Raw genomic sequence first — 21,529 nt, 5'->3', positions numbered from 1 at the left:
CTTCGCTAAGATCCTGGCAAGCAGACTTGCTCCGATTATCCCAAAGATTGTTAATCCACAACAGCATGGATTTGTTTTGGGTAGGGACACAACAATACATATTAACACTGCCATCACTGTCTTTGACATGGCTGAGACGGAATCCACCCCACTCGGCATGATCTTATTAGATGCTGAAAAGGCTTTTGACCGAGTGGGGTGGGACTATCTTTGGTCGGTAATGTCCTTCTTGGGATTTAAGGGCCAACTGGTTAGGTGGATAAAAGCCTTATATGATAGACCTAGTGCCAGTATAAGCTATGCTGGCCTGTCTTCTCCTATATTTTCTATCTCACGAGGCACCAGACAGGGGTGCCCGCTATCCCCCCTATTGTTTGCCCTCTCAATGGAACCCTTTTTAGCCGCTCTTCAATCTCAGGCACGAATAGTCCCATACACATCTGGATTACATACATTGAAAATTACAGCCTATGCGGACGACATAGCTATATATACCACTAATGTTGTAGAAGCACTGGTAGGTATAACTATAGAAGCGGACAGATTCAGTACTGTCTCAGGCTACAAGCTTAATATAAACAAAACTCAAATAGTGGTCAACTATAAATTACCGACCTCTGTTTCCGGAATTTGTCAAGCGGCTAATTATCTAGGGGTCAAAATCTCGGCTAAAATTAGAGACATTATCACAATAAATTACGATGTTCTAGTGAAATCCACAGTTTTATTACTTAAAAAATGGCATAAATTACCTTTAAACATTATAAGCAGAATCAACCTGATAAAAATGAAAATACTACCCAAATTTATTTACTTTTTTCGATCTATACCACTTGCTTTAAATAACCTTTTTTTCAAGAAACTTGATGGAATATTCAGCAGTTTCATATGGGGGTATCGGAAAGCACATAGATCTTTAAAGCTGCTTAAAGGCCCTTTAGATACAGGAGGCCTCAATTTCCCAGATTTTAAATTATACTTTTGGGCTACTTTTATTAGTCGTCTGCGCTCGTTGCTCATTCCAGAAATGCAACTCTTCTATCACATTATTTTGCTAAAATCAGATGCCAAAATGTTTCTGTTAAAACGGAATGATCCCAATTACTTTAAAAGGGTTAGATTTAAGACGGCAAGGGATATTGCGAAAATATGGTTTAATATCTTGTCTTTTTGTAAAACTTCTTTTTTTCACCCTAAATTACCTCTCTGGGGAAACCCTGGCTTTCCCGGGATTTTCAATGATGTTCAAGCAAAATCATGGTCTGTTTTTGGAATCACTACATTAGCGGATCTCTACGGTGCTCAGGGTTATCTAGATTTTGTCACACTTAAAAAAATATATAATTTGAACGAGGAGATGAGGTTTAAATATATGCAGATCTATGATTTTTTGATTCGTAAGATGAAGATATTAGAGGTTTTAGACTCGGACATTTGGAATTATTTATACTCACTCAAAACAAAATCTCTTATTAGTGAAGGGTATAGTTGCTTTGTTTCATACGGAGTTGATGATTGCTCCAAATTGGCGGAGAAATGGAGCTCGAAACTGAGACTTTCGATTAACTCCAACCAGATTGCCCACTCTCTCTCTAATCTGAACAATCTGGTGCAGTCATCAAGTCTAAGATTGCAACAGTTTAAAACGACTTGTATGTTATACTATACCCCCAAAATAATTCTTAAATGGTCGGCAAATACTCTAACAAGTGATCGCACGAAATGTCCGAAATGTGAGTTGGTTGGTGCTAACATAGAGCATATGTTGTTTTCCTGTCCCATCTTAAATGATTTTTGGCTTGCCCTTGATCGAGCCCTGAAACTAAAATTGACTGGACCACCCTCTCTTTCTCCTTCTTTAATCTTATTAGACATACATGAAGTTTCTCTTCCCCAACAGTCCCTAATAACCATTCTGTTATCGTGTGCAAAACTGACTATCGCTCGTGCTTGGATTTCTACTCAGCCCCCACATATAATGGAATGGTGGGCCCTGGTCAACGAAATTTATAATATGGAGGCGGCTTTGGCTAAGCTTCCTGGGGTCCGATCTTTATGTAAATTTAACAAAATCTGGGGTAATTTTATTTAGAATGTTAGAATATCAAACTTTTTCTGATTTACAATGTAATATATCATTACGGCGTCCTCTGTAATATACATTTTTCTGTTTATTATATGCATTATATGTATTTTGTGCAAGAATACTCTTCCTTTTAAGTTTTGAAATGATTTGCTCTGTCTTTGTTTATGTATTTTTTTTATTTTCCCCTTTTTATATATATTTTTTTCTCTTTTTTCACCTCTCTTGCTGTTAATAAAAAAAGAAATAAAACAAAAAAAAAAAAAGGAACACATATACATCATATGGAGCTCCTTTTTAAATCACACTTGCACATAGGTCCTGAAGAAAGCCAGATTTAACACGAGGCCTGACTGAAACTAGTTGACCACACAGGATGTGGGAGACCATAAGTCCCTCCAGCCACATCCACGAGTCTTTTATTTAATTCTGCCAAGGGCCCACAAATAAAGTAATCCTCGAGAAACGGGGACCCTTAGGACAGTTTTTAAACCCCACTCTGCACACCATCACTGCACACTCACTTAACAAATAAACGATCCATTGTAAACAGTCGTCAAAGCACACATGAGGCGCACTTGGTGCCTCGGGTGGGGCCCGATGATGAAGCATGCCACCAACTAGGTTGGTGGGTGAGGGTCTTCATAAAAACTAAAATGTTCTTCTGACAAACACTACATGTGCAAACACCAGTCTATACAAAGTGCTCTGACACCCCACATTGGTATGAGTGGTGTTATATAACTGAAATGCATCTGAAAGAGACTTGAGGGGCACTGTTAAAAGGCTGGGGTGAGGGTATCCCTGGTGGAGGTGGTCACCACCTCCCTAACGGATGGAGGGCGCCACAAACATTGTCGCACTGGGCGCCATCAGCGCTAAAGCCAGGCCTGTGTGTTACATTTTGCCAATCTATAGGTGTGGTGTTGGTCTTGGGTGCGCTAATAAAGACGACGCAGACACCTCGGGTACTTTACTTCGCTCCAGTACTGTTAGTTGAACCTTTTAACTTCCTGACGTCATAAGGGCTAATCCATTAATGCCTATTCAAACATGGTGATTTATGCAAACAATGCAAACAGTGGAACACCCCTTGAATAAGCACATGCGTAAATACTACAGTACAATACGAAGATAACATGGCGGGTGGTAACTTGGATATTTTGGTCCTGAGTGACAAAGCTTTTACTACATGTAATTGTGTCTTTTTCCTATCATAGATGTAAATTACACCTGAATGTCAAGGCCTGATACACAAAGCATTTTATTTGAATATTTTTGTCTTATGTCACACTTGTATGTGAATTACTCATGTCTTTCCAAGAGTAAGCCATGCTTCTCTTTGGAAAAAGCACTGTGTGTCAAAAAATATTTTTCCCTTGAGGAAGGATGTACATGCTATAAATAGGAAAGCTGAAAGTGTTTCCTTACATTTCCGAGTTTTGAATTATGATTTGAATCTATGCAGAGCTATACTCTTGCTATGCATGATGCAAGTTTTAAAATATTGTAAAGAAATAAAATATTCGCTTTGCTTAAAGGTGAAAATAAAATGTGTCCTGCAAACCTTCTCAAATGCTGTGGTAGAGTTATAAAAACGCTTCTGTCTTCTTCTCAGAAGATACATTGCCATGGAAACCACTCTTTAAAATGCCATCCGACTTCAGATCTCTGGAAGTAGTAAAGTCTGGAGGTTCCATTCTACAAGTGCTGTGTGACAATCTGCCCAGGAGGTTTAGTAGTATGTAGTGTAGTTCCTATTTTCCTAATAGGCTCTGTGCATTGGAATAACATAAACAGCAGTTTAGACGTAGGACTGAGGTAATCTAGGTCTCTACTGACTATGTTAGACTTAATTAGGTTTGCCAGCTAGCTCAGCGGTCACTAGAAACTTTCTCGAGTAAACAAGGAGGTGTTAACTTCCCTGAATAGACAAGAAGGGATTAGCTTCTGACAACCGCATAGACATGACAACTTTGCTCCCTCAGAATAAAGAGTATACAATAGACAGCTATTTCACTCAGTCAATCGTGCATGCTTAATTTCACCAGGAGTGCAGAGAAATAGAGAGACGGGCGTTTTCAATAAAAGTTGTTATTTATTGAGCAGTCTTCGTTCTCATACAAGAGAAATGAATTGCCACAATTGCAATACTTATCATGAAGTAAAGTGCGTACAGTAAAAGGAGTATTATGAAATAATACTGTAAAAGCATTGATATGGTTTCTTAGCCATATGATACTTTAAAACGGATAAAATATATACATACATAAAAACATTGACTAACGTACTCAACTGGTGCTTCTAAGATACGCCTACCCCGGTGTACCTGACCTAAGCCTAATACGTGGGAAGGAGTAAGTACATAAATTGCATTTGAAATGGTATATGGTATATACACGAAAATGAGTATTTGTACTGTACGTCTTTCAAGCAGTGGTATCATTCAGATAATGCATACATAAATATTTGCTGAATGAATTGCGAAAATTACATTTATGAAATGGCTCTTGATACAGAAGAGAAGGTCGAGACCATTTCATCACATATTTATACAATACTGTACATGTGCTAGAGGCTGAGGTAAAATATTGTCTCTAGAGTCTCTAAAAATAGAAGTTCTGTTCTCTAAGAATAGTTCTACTTTAAGCAGAGTACCATGTGCCAAAAAAAGGTAAATATTTTGGAAATGGAAAAAATAATTTCGTTTTCAGGGGAAAAATAGTTCCAATTGTTTTCAGTAGTGTTGTTTATCAAAAACTGAAGGCCGAATTCAGAGTTCAGGGAACGCTGTGTGCTCGTTGTTTTAAAAGTTATTCTCGTTGTTAGGAGAGAACATCATATCAGACAGGCTTTCGAAAAATTGGTCTACAACAGTAGGTGACAGTTCGACCAAGTTCGAAAAAGCTGAAATTGTGCAAATGTGAGAATCATTGCTATCATCGATGTCTGGATCAGCAATGCTCACAGAAGGTTGTACCTGTGTGGTGCTGCTTTCATCTCGTACTTCACCACCACCTAATCGTAATGGTGAAGTCTCTATGAATGCCGTCAACAGAATAGGTAGCCGCTGGGGACAACACGTTGCATGAGCCGTTACCGAACCAAGCAAAGTATCGATATCCATGGGTACTGCTGATGGTAGTGTAAGACAGACGTCCAAAACGCATTCTTCTCCGCATAGCAGACATCGAAGCACAGGTAAGATGCAATCTTGCCAGATTGGTCTGAATGAAAGAAACCAGGTTGCACTCAGATCTCTTAGCCGGGCCAATCCGAGGACTCTAGTGATTCGGTCTTGGTAGCGTATTGCTAGGATCGTTTCTTTCATTGTAGCTGGAGTTTTGTCTGTGGCTTGGCTTGCCATATCGGAGCAGAAGGATCAAAAATAAAATTCCTGCTACGAGTCCCAAAAGAAGAGGCAGGCCACCGAATACAGAATGCACAAAATTCGGGAAGATGCCCAGAACTGTTTCAAAGGGTGCTAACAGTCCTGAAAAAATTGTCTTAAATACATGTGCGATGCCACTGGTATCAGACATGGTTAAAATTTAACCTAAAATTTATACGAAATGCACGGGGCAATTTGTTGTTAATAGGGAATGTATCTTTGCCGCTGTCCTTGCAACTTGAAGATCATACGTCTCTCTGGACAAGGTTAAAGGCACAGTTGTCTGTAAAAGAATAGACTTCATTCTGGTTAAAGTATCAATTCGAATAGAAGAGATATTCAAAGAAGGCCATATTGCTGCCTTCATGTCTGGATTGCCGTTTGGATACAATACTTGCATACAGCAAATGACCGTGGAAGTAACGGTTACAAGATAGGCTTTTCCTGGCACCATGCCACAACAGCTGTGGTCACTTATTAGAACATAGCTGCCGTTGGAAAGCTATCTGAAAAAAGGCTCTATCTGTGTTGCAGGAGTGCCGTGCAGGTGACATGAAAGGTTTTTTGATGAACCTTCGCAGGCTCCATGCAAGTTAAAACCTTGACACAGAAGTGTACCGCTTAGTGATTTTTTACAATTGTTACCACTAAGGAATACCTCTTTTTTCCCTTCACTATAACATTTATGTGTATAAGGTAATTTCCAGGTTGATTTGATGTATTCTTTACCCAACCTTTCATACAGGCCTGCTGGTATATACTTTTGGCAATATTTAAACTGGAAAGTTGTTATTGGGATTGTAATCGTTCCATGTATTATCCATTCAATGACAGGTCTCTCTGACATTGTCAATGGTAATCTCTCAAGTTTTTCAATGCTCAGAATCGCATAGTCTGCTCCTTTTTGTGCCAAACTGATTTGTTTTTCAGTAAGGTTAAAGATAGAAAATAATGACGTTGTGTTATTAGACGCCATGGCACGTAGCCTGAACGCAGGTTTTGCAACGTCCAGCCTAACTGTACAATAGAACGTAATTGGGACTGACCATGTTGTAACATTAGTAAGTCCTGCTCTATTATATCAATAGCAGATGATACAATACTATCCAGTAAACAAATTCTGGAGGACAGAGTCGTTAACCCATTGTCCACTACAGAAAGGGATTTTTCCAAATGTATACGATCAATTTCTCGTATTTTTTCTGCAGTTTCAATTTGCGTTACTTTCCAAGCTTCGTTGTAAGCAGCGTATATACCGGCGTATATGAAACGTTTTTGACGCTGTTTGCGAGGTCCCAGTATGAAATCTCGCAAATCAGCACCTTCTTTAAGTAAAGTTAAGTGTTGCTTAATTTCCTGCAGTGTGGATTTCTGTAGCCATTCGAGGCATAGTTTCCCTACACTGTATGTTGTAACTATCCCTGGATGTTGACTCTGGGAATATCTTGGGTCTGGCCTGGTCTGTTTGAACCCCTGTGTTTTGTTCAGGAATCTATCTTGATAGTTATTTGTGTCTGTGGGCCAGATAAACCATTTTCTCCAATCATGATTTGTTCTGTTTTGATGTAAAATATGGGATACGTCTATCTCCACATCTGTAGTGCTATTACTATCAGGTATGGGCTTTGGAATAGACGGTTTGTTTAAGTCTTTTATCTTGGCTAAACCAAGACAGGTTGTCTGTTGAATGGTGTCATTCAGGAATATTATCTGTTCTGGGATCATGCAGGCTCTAAATAATGCTTTTAGACCTTGTACCTGCCAGTCTTTTGAACCCCAGATGGTTTTTGTTTCAATGTTGTTTTTCCAAAATTCAAAACCAAATGTAGACATTGTATCATAAAATTTTTCAGAATAAATCAATTTAGTATTTGTCAACATTGTTTTCATTCCTGTCTTATTTAACATTTTAAAATAAAACGTTTCTGGATCACTGTTGTTAAACCCTGAGAAGTATGTGAATTTCTCATAAAATGTTTTCGAACTGCCTTTTGGCGGTGTTGGACAATGTTCCTATTGATTATAAGTTAAAACATTTCTAGGTTGAGCAGATTTATGCAAATAGTGATGACTATAGTGGTTAAAACAGTACATTTCTTCATAGTTCGATGAACGCTGTAAGTAATCATGGTCCTGTAAATTTTGCTGACATTACTAAATCTGACATAATATTTTTAATATTTTCAAAGTCCCAATCATCAGAGAAAGTACTTGGTGTCACAAAGTCACTTAAGGAAACCTTGAATTGATGTGGATATTTCAAGAGCTCAATCGGGCCATAGATTTCATAATCCGTTTTGTCCCATCCTATCCCACCGGGTATAGGATTGGCTGTGATGTTTACTGATGACAGTTCTCTTTTTTCAATGTGTGAAGATCTCTGAGGCTTTAGGACCAAGTTGATGTTCTGACTTGCTGTGTCCATTGTACTATATTTTCCATCAATAAATCTACCCAAACATAAAACAATGATGAGCCAAAGTAGGAGGAAAAGTACACCTAACACAATCCAAAATTCAATCCATGGTGAAATCAGGTATGTTTCTTTGAGTTGATGAATGAGTTTAGTCATTTTTTCTTTGAAAGTTTTTGTTGCTGGCGTTTCTTCATGTTCACTTGGATCATCAGAAAAGTCATCGAAATTGATGAAGTAGCCAGATGCAGTTCTGTCAATTGTTGGAATTGCTTCCGGATTTTTGTTGATCTTTGCATTTCTTATTGTTTCATTAGCATAGTCGGTGGCTAAATCGTTGTAGACAGGCATTTCTTGACGAACTGTTGCAATTTGGGTTTCAAGAGGCACAAGTTCCATGGCTTTGTTGCATAGTCCTTTTTTCTTCACTGCAGGTTTATCAAATGTGATTAGTCTCTCAGTTTGAACCTCTTGGATTGTAGCAAGATTTGGTCTTCTGCTATTTCTTGGGAGTCCACTGGGCCTACTACTTATTATTGGCCACATGATTGTGGTTTTATCAGGTCGATGGATACAACTCTGTTCTCCTTTTTACCAGCAAGTGGCGGTAGTACTACTTGATCTTGTTCCCCTGACAGCTAAGACAGGTACTGCTTTTGTGTAAGAAGGCCCAAATTCCTTCTTCACCGCGATCTTTTCTCTGACTAGATCCCCAATCTTTGGAATCCAGACAGGTCTTGCTGGGACAGGTGGTTTCTCTTCAGTGGCTGTTGGCTTTAACTTTATGTTACTAAGACTTCTTCTTGTTTCATTTAAGTCCTGTAAAACAGCCAAACGATCTTTGATATCAAAGGCATTTTCTTTTACCACTGAAGTCTGACAATCTAAGTCCTGCATTTTCATTCTAGTGCCGAACAATAGTTCGTAAGGAGTGATACCTTTTAGAGAATTTCTTGGCAGATTGTTAAGACTACGTTGGACACTTGTTAGATGTTTGACCCACCCATCACCCGAACCTAATACCCTCGCCGTTATAGATTGCTTTATGTCACGGTTTTTTCTTTCCACTACTGTATTTCCCTCAGATGGAAGGGAGAAGAGTACCGCAATGCAATGCCCATGCTGGTCATGGCCTCTTTGTATGCTCGAGAGCTAAACGCAGGACCCTGGTCCGAATGTAGCATGCCAATTGCGTATGTGCCGATAAAGACTCGCATATCTTTTATAACAGTTCTGGCGTCAGCCGAGCGCTGGGGCCTACATTTTTAAGTGAATCTAGTCTTAATAATTATGGGAACGCATTTCTCCGGCTGGATTTCTGCGTATAGATAGCCTGATGCTTTCTAATAAAGGTGTCCTGGCAGTAGTCTGGTCTGGTTCATAACTGCGATCTCTGTTGCAGTCTTGACAATCCATTGCAAAGTTGTAAATTTGCATGCTCACCCCGGCGACCAGTATTCTGATTGTAATTCTTTTAGAGATTTCACGATCTCTTGGTGCCTCAGACCCTATCCCATGTGTGCTTCTTGAATCAAGTAAGCCCTCCGGTTCGTGTTTGGAATTACTTTGTCCCCCACTCCAGGGATTTGAGCAAAAGGTACGGAGCTTGTATTAATTATGTATGTATTACTGAGTGGATAGTTGAGAGGTAATGCTGCATAGTCGACTTTTAATGAGGCTTTTACTGCCAGCATGGTTTCTCCATCTCTGTGTTTTTTAGAAAGCTTTTTTGTGGCTACGGAAGCCGGTTGAACCGCTGCCGCTGTGGCTCTATTAGCCAATAAATTCCCTGCAACGTGAACGCCATCACGTTGATGACTCAGTGTATGTATCACGTGAGTCTTTTGTAGTTCTTTTTGTAAAAGAACTACTTGTTCCCAAAGCTTTTTATGCTTTATTGTGGCACCTGTCTCATCTTTGTAACCGTTTTTGACCCAAGTCTGCATGTCATTATTCTAAGACCGGACGCAGAAATGCGAATCGCACACTATTAGTGTGGGGAATTCGCGATCGCATTTTCAAGCGCCATCTTTAAAGATCTTATTTCAGCTCGCTGAGCTGTACAGTTTCTGAGTGATTCAGTTTTGGTGATTAACGGTCTGAATTTACCTAAGCGCCAGCGACCTTTAACAATCACGCACGCTGCATTGTAAGATTTTTTCATCCACAACATAGTGTTGTGCAAATCTGTCTGTGTAGATTACGTAGCTGTATTGTTCGAGAGGCAGGATTTCGGTCGGCAGAGGACATTCATGTTCGTATTCTAGATCTTTTCGTTTTTTCATTTTTGGATCAAAAGCGTGTTTCACGTCTTCTGCAGCAAGAGAATTTTCCCATTGTATCCATTTTGGATCTAATGCCACAGCATTTGGAATGTGTGGTCTTGTTACTGCCTCAAGGGATGATTCTGCTGTCAAAACAGATATGTTTCTCCCTTGGACAAGGGCTCTTTCTTTTGATACAGCAGTTTGAACTGCAGTTAGAATTTTTTCAGTTGAACTGAATTTCATTTCAGCTTGTGTGTACAAGTGTTAGTTGTAAGCTATTGGTACCGTTTCTCCCTCATTAGAGGTCAGGTACGTGAATCCGCATCTTCCTGGGATGACTCGGATTACAAGGTTGCGTTCATTTGCGCATGTTTGCAGTTTTGTTTTAGTTAACATGTCTGTTTGTAATGATCTTAGCATTTCTGTGTGTTTCTGAGTCCAATTAATTGGTTTGAAATCAGGTTTTATTAATTCATAGAGAGGTTTAACCCTCTCTGCATAATTTAGAATGTATGTTCTTCCGAAATTCAGGAAACCTAGTATTGATTGTAAGTTCTTCAGCGTTTTTGGAGCTTGGAGTACTGCACATTTCTCTAAGAAGTTGTCTGCTAGGCTTTTGCCTTCACTTGATAATTCATATCCTAAAAACAGGACAGTTAGATGGGCAATTCAAGACTTCTTAAAGTTAAATTTATACCCTTCAGATGCGAACCCAAGTATTATGGTGTTCACTCTTTTCAAGTGTGTCTCCAGGTCGTCGTCTGTAAGATAGATGTCATCGACATACGATAATGCCTCATCATCATACATTTGTAGTAACTCTGTTACCCTTGCTGAGAATAATCCTGGGCTATTCTTGAATCCCTGTGGGAGTTGACAGAATTGTTTTTGCGCTCCCATTGTTGAGAAAACGGTCAAATACCTGCTTACAGGTGCAATGTTTTGACAAAAGAAGCCATTTGAGATATCTAATATCGTTTAATATTTTTTGTGCACGATGTTATTCATTAGTGCTGCACTGTGTGAGTGTTGTACTGCAAATGTTTTGCAGCAGGAGTTTAGGTGTCTGTAGTCCAAAACTAGACGATATGAATCGTCTGGCGTGGAGACAGGAAACAAAGGATTGTTCATTTGTGAGGTGCATGTTTCAATCACCCCCTGATATTCAAGTTGATCTAAGTTCTCCCTGACTTGCTTAACAGGATACTGCCTTTGTGCAGTGGGTTGATTTTTTAACTGGATTTTATGGTGAGGAGAATCCTCATCCCATCCTACATGATTTTTATATAATGCAGGGGCTTGGGCTACTGCCCATTTTCTAGCATAAGTGTATTTTTTATGAATTGGAATGTGATTTGAGAAGGCAGGCATAATCATTTCTTCGCCATGAGGGCACTCCCTGACAAACTCTGGTGGCCAGTCTTTCTCAGCTAACAGGATGTCATAGCCTTTCGAAAGGTTATCCCAAAAGAGACCCCTTACTTTCCTAGTCTTGTCCCCCTCTATACGTAATGTTATTTCATATAATTTATGGGGTTTGCTAACTCTGGTGTCTGCAGTTTCCACTTAAATGTATTCATTCATGTCCACTGTGTCCAGAAGATTCATCAGGATCTTGCGAGCTATGGTTACTTCTGCTGCGCTGTCTAGCATTGTCTGGGCCCACTCTCCATGTTTTCAGTTGTGTCCTCAGAATCCTCGGCATGTTTTATTTTAATACTAGCTACCTTCTTCTTTGGAAATTGAAATTTTTTACTTAGATGAGCAGGGTCTTTGGACTTGACGTGCTCTTCCTTGTGTTCTGACCGTCCTCTTCTTTCCGATTTCTGTGAGGAAATCTGAAAAGATCGAGAGGGACGTGTATCAATATCTTGATATCGGTCAGGTTTCCTCAATTTATCCCTATCTCTAAGGTTGTATCTTTTCTCAGAGGGCTCCCTCTGGGGAGACTTGCCTCCTCGTTCTGGAGATCTATCTCTTCGTTGAGGAGACCTTCCTCAGGACTGAAACCATTTTTCTATGGGAGTGGATTGTTTATTACCCCCCCAACTCTTTTTTGAAGTATTGAGATTATTTTTAATAAATTTTGTTTCAGGATTTTCAGTTAGTTGGGGTTTTAGTGGTTTCCCACCCAAACTATCTCGACCTAGTTCTTCATAGGACTTTTCTATGATTCTGGCAAGTTCAAAAGGTTGTTATGCTATATCTGTTTCTTTCAATTTCTAGAGGTATGTTATCTCGTCCATTGCCAATTGAATATATATATAATATTTTGAATACATTTATTTTGCATAGTTAATAAAAACCATTGCAGTATCTCCATTTTAAAATACATATACATACTGTACATTTTCACCGTAAAAGTAATATTGCTTATAAAATGATATAATTCATTTTTTTAAATCTTCTAAATTGAATACAAATTTGCAATGATGTTCGTCTTTTCATCGATTTTCTTTGTGAATCTAAAAAAGGTTGGGTTCCAGTGTCCTCTGTCCGCCGCCTTCATTGATTTGATAATGTTAGACAGCATTTTACATGTGGTTCAACCTAAACAAGAAACAGCACGTTAAGTTAAGAGACAAGTTTCTGCATCTTTTTCTCCACCTCCTTCATATACTTCACAAGGCCGCAGTTTAGCTGCGGATCATCGGGTGTGGAGCAGACAAGAACTGAATTCCTTCGAGTGCGTATTCCTCGTTGGTTGAACAAAAATTTCAGCAAGCGTTTTCTTTCCTCTAGTAAGTTGTCGCAGGAACACAACAAATGTGGTATATCCTCCTTTGCCTTACTACATAAATGACAGAGGTGGCCCACTTTATCCCTCAGCCAATGTGGAAGGTGGGTTCTACAAGGTAACAGGCCCAATCTGAATTTTAAAAAGTTCAATTTCATGGTCCTTAAGTATCCTAGATCAAGATAACTCTGCTGTCCTTGTTGAGAATAGGAGTTTAAAATGAACCAGCCATGTGGCCTCTTGGCAACTGTCGCCTTATCCTCAATCCATGAAAGGTACTTTGTTGTTATCTTTACCAGCCTTTTGACTGTGGTGTGATTAGTTGAGGTGTTCCACAGCTCCTGTATGCCTAGGTTCGACAGGCTTTTTTCCAAATACTTAGCAGCTTGCGAGGCCGGATTTCGCTGCAGTTCTGACCAAAGTAAACTATTTAAGGTCCCCTGTTTTGCTTTCCTGATTTTGTCCCACGTGATTATATACGCCCCCTGTCTTGCGAGAGACTGCTTCTGACCACCGAACTCTAATCTAAGTTGAGCCGGGGAGGTATATTTTGGCAAGGCGAAGATGATTCTGTATGCTGATGTCACAGCCTTGTCCGGAGATGCTGCATCTCTTCCTCTTTGTACCTCGCTGCCGTAAGTAATTGCGGTCAAAAGTTTGGCTCGTATAACTTGCGCTAGAGGAAGAAGAGATGGGCTGGTGAGTTTGCCGTTTAGTTTTTTTGCGAGACTGCTATCGCGATGCCTTTTCCTCTGATGCTTTCTTTTTGAATGATAAACTGGCCACTGTTATCAATTTTGATCCCTAGGTACTTATACAGTGTTGTGTCTTCTATGCGGTTGTTATTCCAAAACCAGCTATGTGGTGTTTTTCCTTTCTTATTGATTGACATTGTTTTGGTCTTTTCCAAGTTTATTGTCAGGTAATTCTCATCAGAGTATCTTTTTGTTGCATCCACAAGATTTTGCATCCCTACTTTTGTGTGACTGATTAAAACCAAGTCATCCGCATATAATAGCATGGGCAATACTTGGCCTCCCAGTTTGGGTGCATGAGAATTACAATTGATAAGCACAGGAACAAGGTCTCCCAAGAACAAGTTGAAAAGCGTTGGGGCCAGAACACATCCTTGTTTGAGGCCTTTGTTTGTTGGAATGTGTCCTGACAAATGGGAGCCGTCGCCCAGCTTTACCTGTAACCATGTTTCGCTATGTAAGTTAATCAATAGGTCTAGTAAGTGCTTTGGTATTCCCCAACTCTTCAGTCTTGACCATAAAAGATTCCGATTGATATGGTTGAAGACTGCCTTGTAGTCTATGAAGCAAAAGTGCATTGGCATTTTTGTAGTTTTTAATTTGTCAATTAGCAGACCCATAGCCAGAATGATTGTTGATGTCCCCACAGATTTAGAAAAGCCAGTCTGATTCGCAGGAATTAGCGAGTTTTCTATAGCCCAGGCCTGCAATTCCTCCAATAGGATCCCAGCAAAATATTCTGCTTCGTTGTCCATAAGGGCAACCAGCCTGTAGTTGCATGGTAACGATTTGTCCCCTGCCTTAAAAATTGGGGAAATAATAGAGCCCTTCCAGGAGGCAGGTAATACATTGAAGTGTTTGATTTCCAAGAACAGTGGCTCGAGGGCTTCAGTCCATTCCTTTTCATTCGATTTGTAGAGGATGGGAGGGATTCCGTTCGGACCTGGTGCCCCCTCTCTCCTTCCTTTTTTAATTTGGAGCCCAATTGTCTTTTGTAATTTTGCCGTGCCTGTGTACGTGATTTGGCCTGTTTGTTTGTGTTGAGAATCACGCAATGGTATTGGTCCGTTGTCATCGATTTCTGTCGCCAGGTTGTCGATTGTATGTTGTTTGAAGTGACCTTTAAGATAGTTGCCAATTGAACTATTTCTCTGTATGCCTTTGTTAATTCTTTTAGTTTAACTAAAAGTTCTTCACTTGACATCTTTTCAATGTCGGGATGTGGTGTGTAGCTGGCTAGTGGCTCCTGGTCTACCTAGTGGACCGAGCCTGGTGATGTGATTTTGATGTTTTAGGGCGCCATTAAACCAGAGCAGGAGCTCTTGGTATGTTAGTGGAATTTCAACGTCCTCGAAAGGGGCGTATTCATCCCGAGGTTCCTCTATTTTGTAATAGTGGAAATCTTGTGTCACAGCGTGTGCTGCTGGAAAATGTATCCATGAATAGAATACCTCTGTCTGCCGATATTCATGGGCCTCTACCACAAATATGACTGTACCACCTCTTGGTGATAGTCCATTTTCTATAAGTTTAAGAGTTATAGTTCTTCTTACATTTACCGGAATGATTATAGCATTCGGGTCTTCTTCTCAGAGACTTGTGTCATCCGCTAGGAGTTGAGCTGCTATTCTAGCTCTCTCTCTTTCGTCCTCACTTTCTCCCATTTTAATGACAGAAGGTTTTTTTTGCAGAGCAAGTTTCAAGGGAAACAAAGATTAGGTGCACAATATTTTGGAACACTGTATCCTTCAACGTTGACTAAACCAAAAACTAATACAAAGGAATCTCTTCCTACTAATTTCCGGCGGATATTAACCTTTCACCCACTCCAGACGTCTATTGGAGTATTTACGGGAGAAAGGGGTCTGTGTGAAAAGCACGACTGAGTTACTCTAGAGTCTTGAGTTAGATTATCGCCTTACCAAATGTTGGGCGCCATGTAGTGTAGTTCCTATTTTCCCAATAGGCTCTGCGCATTGGAATAACATAAACAGCAGTTTAGACGTAGGACTGAGGTCATCTAGGTCTCACTGACTATGTTAGACTTAATTAGGTTTGCCAGCTAGCTCAGAGATCACTAGAAACTTTCTCGAGTAAACAAGGAGGTGTTAACTTTCCTGAATAGACAAGAAGGGATTAGCTTTTGACAACCACATAAACATGACAACTTTGCTCCCTCAGAATAAAGAGTATATCTCTAGAGTCGTGTGAAAACAATAGACAGCTATTTCACTCAGTGAATCGTGCATGCTTAATTTCACCAGGAGTGCAAAGGTTGGGAGAGGCGTCCAATCCGGACATTTTCTCTGCCATTCCACCGGCGTATAACATTTTCCGGCAGGACAGAGCTAAGGGAAGGGGTGGCGGAGTAGCTGTGGTGGTTAAGAAGAACGTCTCCTGCTCGGTTCTCCCCTTGAATCCCATCGGGGGCTCTGAGTCTCTTGCCTTTACACTTAGATTATCCCCGGGCCAAGCGTTTAAGGGGCTGCTGGTTTACAGGCCACCAGGCCCCATGGGTTCTTTCTTGGAGGACTTGCAGATAGCTATCTCCGAGTTGGTGCTATCTACACAGCATTGTGTGGTAGCAGGCGACTTCAATGTCCACCTTGACGTGATAGATGACCCGGATGCTATTAAACTGCTGGACATTACATCCCCGTTGGGCCTCGCACCGTTTGTGTCGGGTCCTACACATGAGAAAGGGCACACCCTCGATCAAGTGTTTTCGTCAGTCCCGATTGCTGATATCGAAACCCTGCCGGTGCTCTGGACGGACCATAGGCTGATTAGGTTCTCCGTGCTGGAGAATGGGAGGCCGGACAACAGCGCCCCCACGCTGCCTAGACCAGCCTCGAGAGCGTTGCGCAGAGTGACGCCTGATATGTTGGAGCAGGCGCTCACGGAACATCCCTGCCACCTCTCGGCGGATCTGGAAAGAGACACTGAGGCTCTGCAGCTGTGGTTGACTGAAAGGTTGGAGGATCTTGCCCCTAAGGCAGCCCCCCGCTCCACGGTAATACGGCAATCTGCACCGTGGTTCACGGAGGCGCTGCGTGTGGCTCGCAGCCAATGTAAGGTTGCTGAGCGGGCCTGGCGCCTTCAGTACGACGGGGAGGCTAAAATTGCCTATAGGGCGGTTGCGAAGGCATATCACCGGGATATCCTAGGTGCTAAGAAAGAATATCTTGCTAGGAGGATTGAGGCGTCGGCGAACTCCTGTAAGGAGATCTTCACCATTGTGAAGGAGTTCACGACCCCTAGCTCCTACTCACCCCCGCCAGTATCATCGGATGCGTGGGCGTGTGATCTCGCCAGTTTTTTTACCAACAAGATCAAGGCGATTCAGGCCTCCTTCTTGGAGAGCTCGGAGGAGGGTTGCTGTGGCCCCGGGGCGGGACATGGGTTACTGTCCATGCCTGTCGCTGTGCTGTCAGACTTTCCAGCCGTTTCCAGCGATGCGTCCCGGGTGCTGCTGGCCAGTCTTAAATCAGGCTCGCCACTAGACCCCTGCCCTGCCAAATTTTTGGCCGGGATGGCGGTGGTGGTGAACCCCCTGGTCAACCCTATCCTCAATGCCTCCTTGAGGGAGGGGAGTGTCCCACGCACCTGGAAAAGGGCGATGGTAATCCCCCTCCTGAAAAAGCCTGGTCTTGATGCCGAGGTTCTGGCCAATTATATGCCAATTTCACTTCTCCCGGCTCTGGCCAAGATCACAGAGAAACATGTCCTTGGCGTCTTGTCGAGCTTTTTGGAAGCCAACAATCTGCTCCATCCATCCCAATCCGGATTCCGTCCTAATTTCAGCACGGAAACGGCGTTGTTGGAGGTCTCGGAGATCATCAGGGAGACCTTGGATGTGGGCGGCAAGGCCATGTTAGTCATGTTGGACCTGTCGGCGGCCTTTGACACCGTCCCCCATGAGGCGCTTCTCGCCAGGCTTTATGACATCGGCATTAGGGGGACGGTGTTCAAATGGTTTACATCTTTTCTTGAAGGCCGCCGCCAGACGATCTGGGTTTCCCAGAGCTCCGCCGAGATGCCGCCATTGGGAGTCGGGATTCCACAGGGTTCTGTGCTGAGCCCTTCATTGTTTAACATCTTCATGTCCCCTTTGGCGGCTGCGGTGGAGGCCTATGGGGCCCAGATCGTGTCCTACGCCGACGACACGCAACTCCTCTTCACATGCGGTAAAGACCAGGCATTTGATGGAGAGAGTATTCGGGGCTGTCTCGGAATGGTCTTCGACTGGTTCCAGCGGAACAGTTTGAAGGCCAACTCCAGTAAGTCGGAGGTCTTATTCTTTGGCTGTGTCACCGACCCTGAATGGCGGCAATGGTGGCCGTCTGACATGTGTCCTCCCGCACAGTCATCACAGGTCGCCAAAAACCTTGGTGTCAAGCTGGACAACAAGCTTTCATTGAGAGCTCATGTCCTTGGGCTGGCCGGCACCTGTTTCGGCATTCTGAAGATGCTCCGCAAGTTCCTACCACTGCTGTCAGTGGAGCATAGGCGCATTACTGTGCAAGCGCTCATTGGATCCAGGTTGGATTACGCCAATGCCCTTTTCCTTGGCCTTCCTGATTATCCGGTCCAGCGCCTGCAGGTGGCACAAAACTCTGCGGCCCGCGCCATTTTTGGCCTGCATAGGCGTGCACGAGCTTCCGGGTTGCTGCATACGCTTCACTGGCTGCCTATCCGGAAGCGGATCATGTTTAAATCCCTGACGCTGATGCACAAAGCATTGTTTGGTTTAGGTGCTGGATACCTGCAGCGAAGATTGGCCTTATATCACCCAGCCCGCTCACTGCGGTCCGAATCTCTCTTTAATGCCGTGGTCCCGCGTGTGAGGAAGGCCCGCACTGGGGGGCGCTCCTTCAGCTTCAAGACTCCCCAGTTGTGGAACTCGCTTCCGCTGGCGCTACGCAGCACCTCCAATCTGCTTCATTTCAGGAAGAGCCTGAAGACCTGGCTTTTTAATCTTTAGGCTTTTTAATCTTTAGGCTTTTTCTGGTGGGTTTTTCTTTTCTTTCTTTGTATCTGTTGTTCCTTGTTGTGTTATTCTACACCGAGCTGCCTGTAGAAAGCGCCGGGACACTCTTTCAGAGTAGCCGTGCGCTATACAAACTCAATATAACATAACATAACATAACATAACAAGAAATAGAGAGACGGGCGTTTTCAATAAAAGTTGTTATTTATTGAGCAGTCTTCTTTCTCATACAAGAGAAATGAATTGCCACAATTGCAATACTTATCATGAAGTACAGTGCGTACAGTAAAAGGAGTATTATGAAATAATACTGTAAAAGCATTGATATCGTTTCTTAGCCATATGATACTTTAAAACGGATAAAATATATACATACAGAAAAACATTGACTAACGTACTCAACTGGTGCTTCTAAGATACGCCTATCCCGGTGTACCTGACCTAAGCCTAATACGTGGGAAGGAATAAGTTGCAGTTTAAGTTAAGTTGGTTTTTGCCAAGAATCTGAATCAAGAATTCTCCTAAGGATTTAGTCAGCTCTGTACCTTGGTTATAGAATGAAGGAGGTCTTGTATCTCTCTCTCAGGACTCGATCTCCCAGCAACCCGCAAGGGTGACTGGAAACACCGGAGCTGGATTTCTCGGCAGGAGAAAAGACAGCGTCTCTCTCAGTGCGTCAAATGAGAGGGTCGGCTTCCTTCAGCACTCGCATCAGCTGGGCGTCGGGCAAGTAGATAGCCGCTCTGCTCCAAACCACTGTGTGTTTGCTTAAGGCAACGTTGGTATATTTATACCTGAAAGGTGCCGTGTTTGACGTAAGGTTGGACATAAGACGTCACTAAGAACTAACAGTTCTTTCTGGACTCCAGGAGTGCTTGTGCAAATCAAAACAAAAGCAGGGGGAATTCCCGGGCTGCTGGAGGCTTGGTTTGTTTAAAGAACGCGTTGTACTTTCTAGGAGTCTCTGGGAGTAGCCTTGCCGTATTTGGACTGCATGGGCTATGACTAAATATGGACATGATTCTTATGCCTTTACAAGGATATGTTTTGTTATAACCACATAGGGGCATGAATCGGGGATATTTAATTAGGGTCCTAGATACATTCACAACAAGTAAAGTGGGGGCTATTCGTGTTTTAAAGCAGGGGTCTCTGGGGGTGTGGCTTGATGCCTGTGAAGGAAAGGATGGCGGCGCCCGTGTGAGGCTCCTCGGGACGTCGCGGATCGACTGCATTTCAGAGCCTCTTGATTATATGTGGTGAGGCACTCTAATCTGCGGAAGATGTGCTGATATACTTGGCGCATTCTTGGATCATTTTTGTGGGACGCGCGACCTTGAATTCCTCATGTCGCACTTTCAATTCATGCCGCATTGATCGCGACTGCCATTTTAGGCGCAACACCTCCTCATTACAGGACGCCTGTTGAGAGACATTTGGAGATCTCTGCTCTCTGGGATGATTCATAATGGAATTTTCTTTATGAACTATGATTATTTAAACAAGAGGTAGCCTCTGCAGCTTCTGTAGAGGTTACTTAGTAATCAATACTAAGGCAATATGTGCTACATCGTCCATTTTATGTGCCTGTTTTAATCCTGTCATAACTACATTAGAAATAACTATGAGCGCCGTTCCTTAACGCTACCCTTCATCACTTTTCTTTGGTGGCAGATTGATGCATTTTTATTTTTATTTTTTTCACGAAGGGAAGTCACTGTTTTTCTGTTATATTGCTGGCAATGTTTTTAATGTGGATTTGTCTTTGGGGAGCATTTGCTCATTTCTCATCACAGCTGAGTCCCAATACTTGATAATTTTCAGTCTCTTATGGGAAGATTGAAAAAACTGAGGCCCCCTGACTCATGTTCTACACAGTCCTTTATTAAAAATTCTAGGATTTTCACAGAATTTTCTAAAATGGAGGACTCGTTGGCTTCTATCTCTAAAGGATCTTCATCTCCGAGCCCTATCACCCCTGTTGCAGGGAAGGCAGCCACCAAACATTTGAAAAAAGATCCACCCTCCCCACCAAAGTCCTCTTCACCTCCGAGCACTATCACCTCTGTTGCAGGGAAGGCGACCACCAAACGTTTGAAAAAAGATCCACCCTCCCCACCAAAGTCCTCTTCTCCTGTCTCTCTAGACATGTTATTAGAGGAGATATATGTTCTTCGCCTCTTCATGGAGGAAACAACCACTCAATTTCAATTTCTAACAGAGAATTGGTCTCAGATGAACGACTTACTTCAATGGAACATAGCATCTCTTCTTATGCACACACCAACGAGAAAGTTAACATTCTTCAATCCCAATCAATCAATCAATCATTTGTAACGCGCACTACATACCCGCAAAGGTCTCAAGGCACTGGGGGGGGGCGCTACTGACCGAACAACCAGGTCTTTAGTATCCTCCTGAAGGTCAGCAGGTCTTAGGTCTGTCGTAGGCTCAGTGGGAGGGTGTTCCATGTCTTGGCGGCGAGGTGGGAGAAGGATCTCCCACCTGTGGTTGTTCTTCGGATGCGCGGGACGGTGGCGAGTGAGAGGTCAGGCGTAGCTGGCGGTTGGGGAGGTAGAAGGAGAGCCGTCTGTTGAGGAAGGCTGGGCCGGTCTTGTGGAGTGCCTTGTGTGCGTGCGTGAGGAGCTTGAAGTCTAACCTCTTGTTGACGGGGAGCCAGTGCAGGTTTCTCAGGTGGGTTGCGATGTGGCCATGGGGTGGTACGTCGAGGATCAGTTGTGCCGAGGCTTTTTGGATGCATTGTAGTTGTTTGATGAACTTGGTCGGGGCTCCCGCATAGAGGGCATTTCCGTAGTCGAGTCTGCTGCTGACAAGGCCCAGGTCTCTTCACTTCAGTGGCAGGTTGAAGACCTTGAAAATAAGAACAGAGGAC

The sequence above is a fragment of the Lissotriton helveticus genome, assembly GCF_964261635.1.
Source record: "Lissotriton helveticus chromosome 1_1 unlocalized genomic scaffold, aLisHel1.1 SUPER_1_unloc_7, whole genome shotgun sequence".
Taxonomy (NCBI): Eukaryota; Metazoa; Chordata; class Amphibia; order Caudata; family Salamandridae; genus Lissotriton; species Lissotriton helveticus.
Note: the sequence above shows the minus strand (reverse complement) of the source record.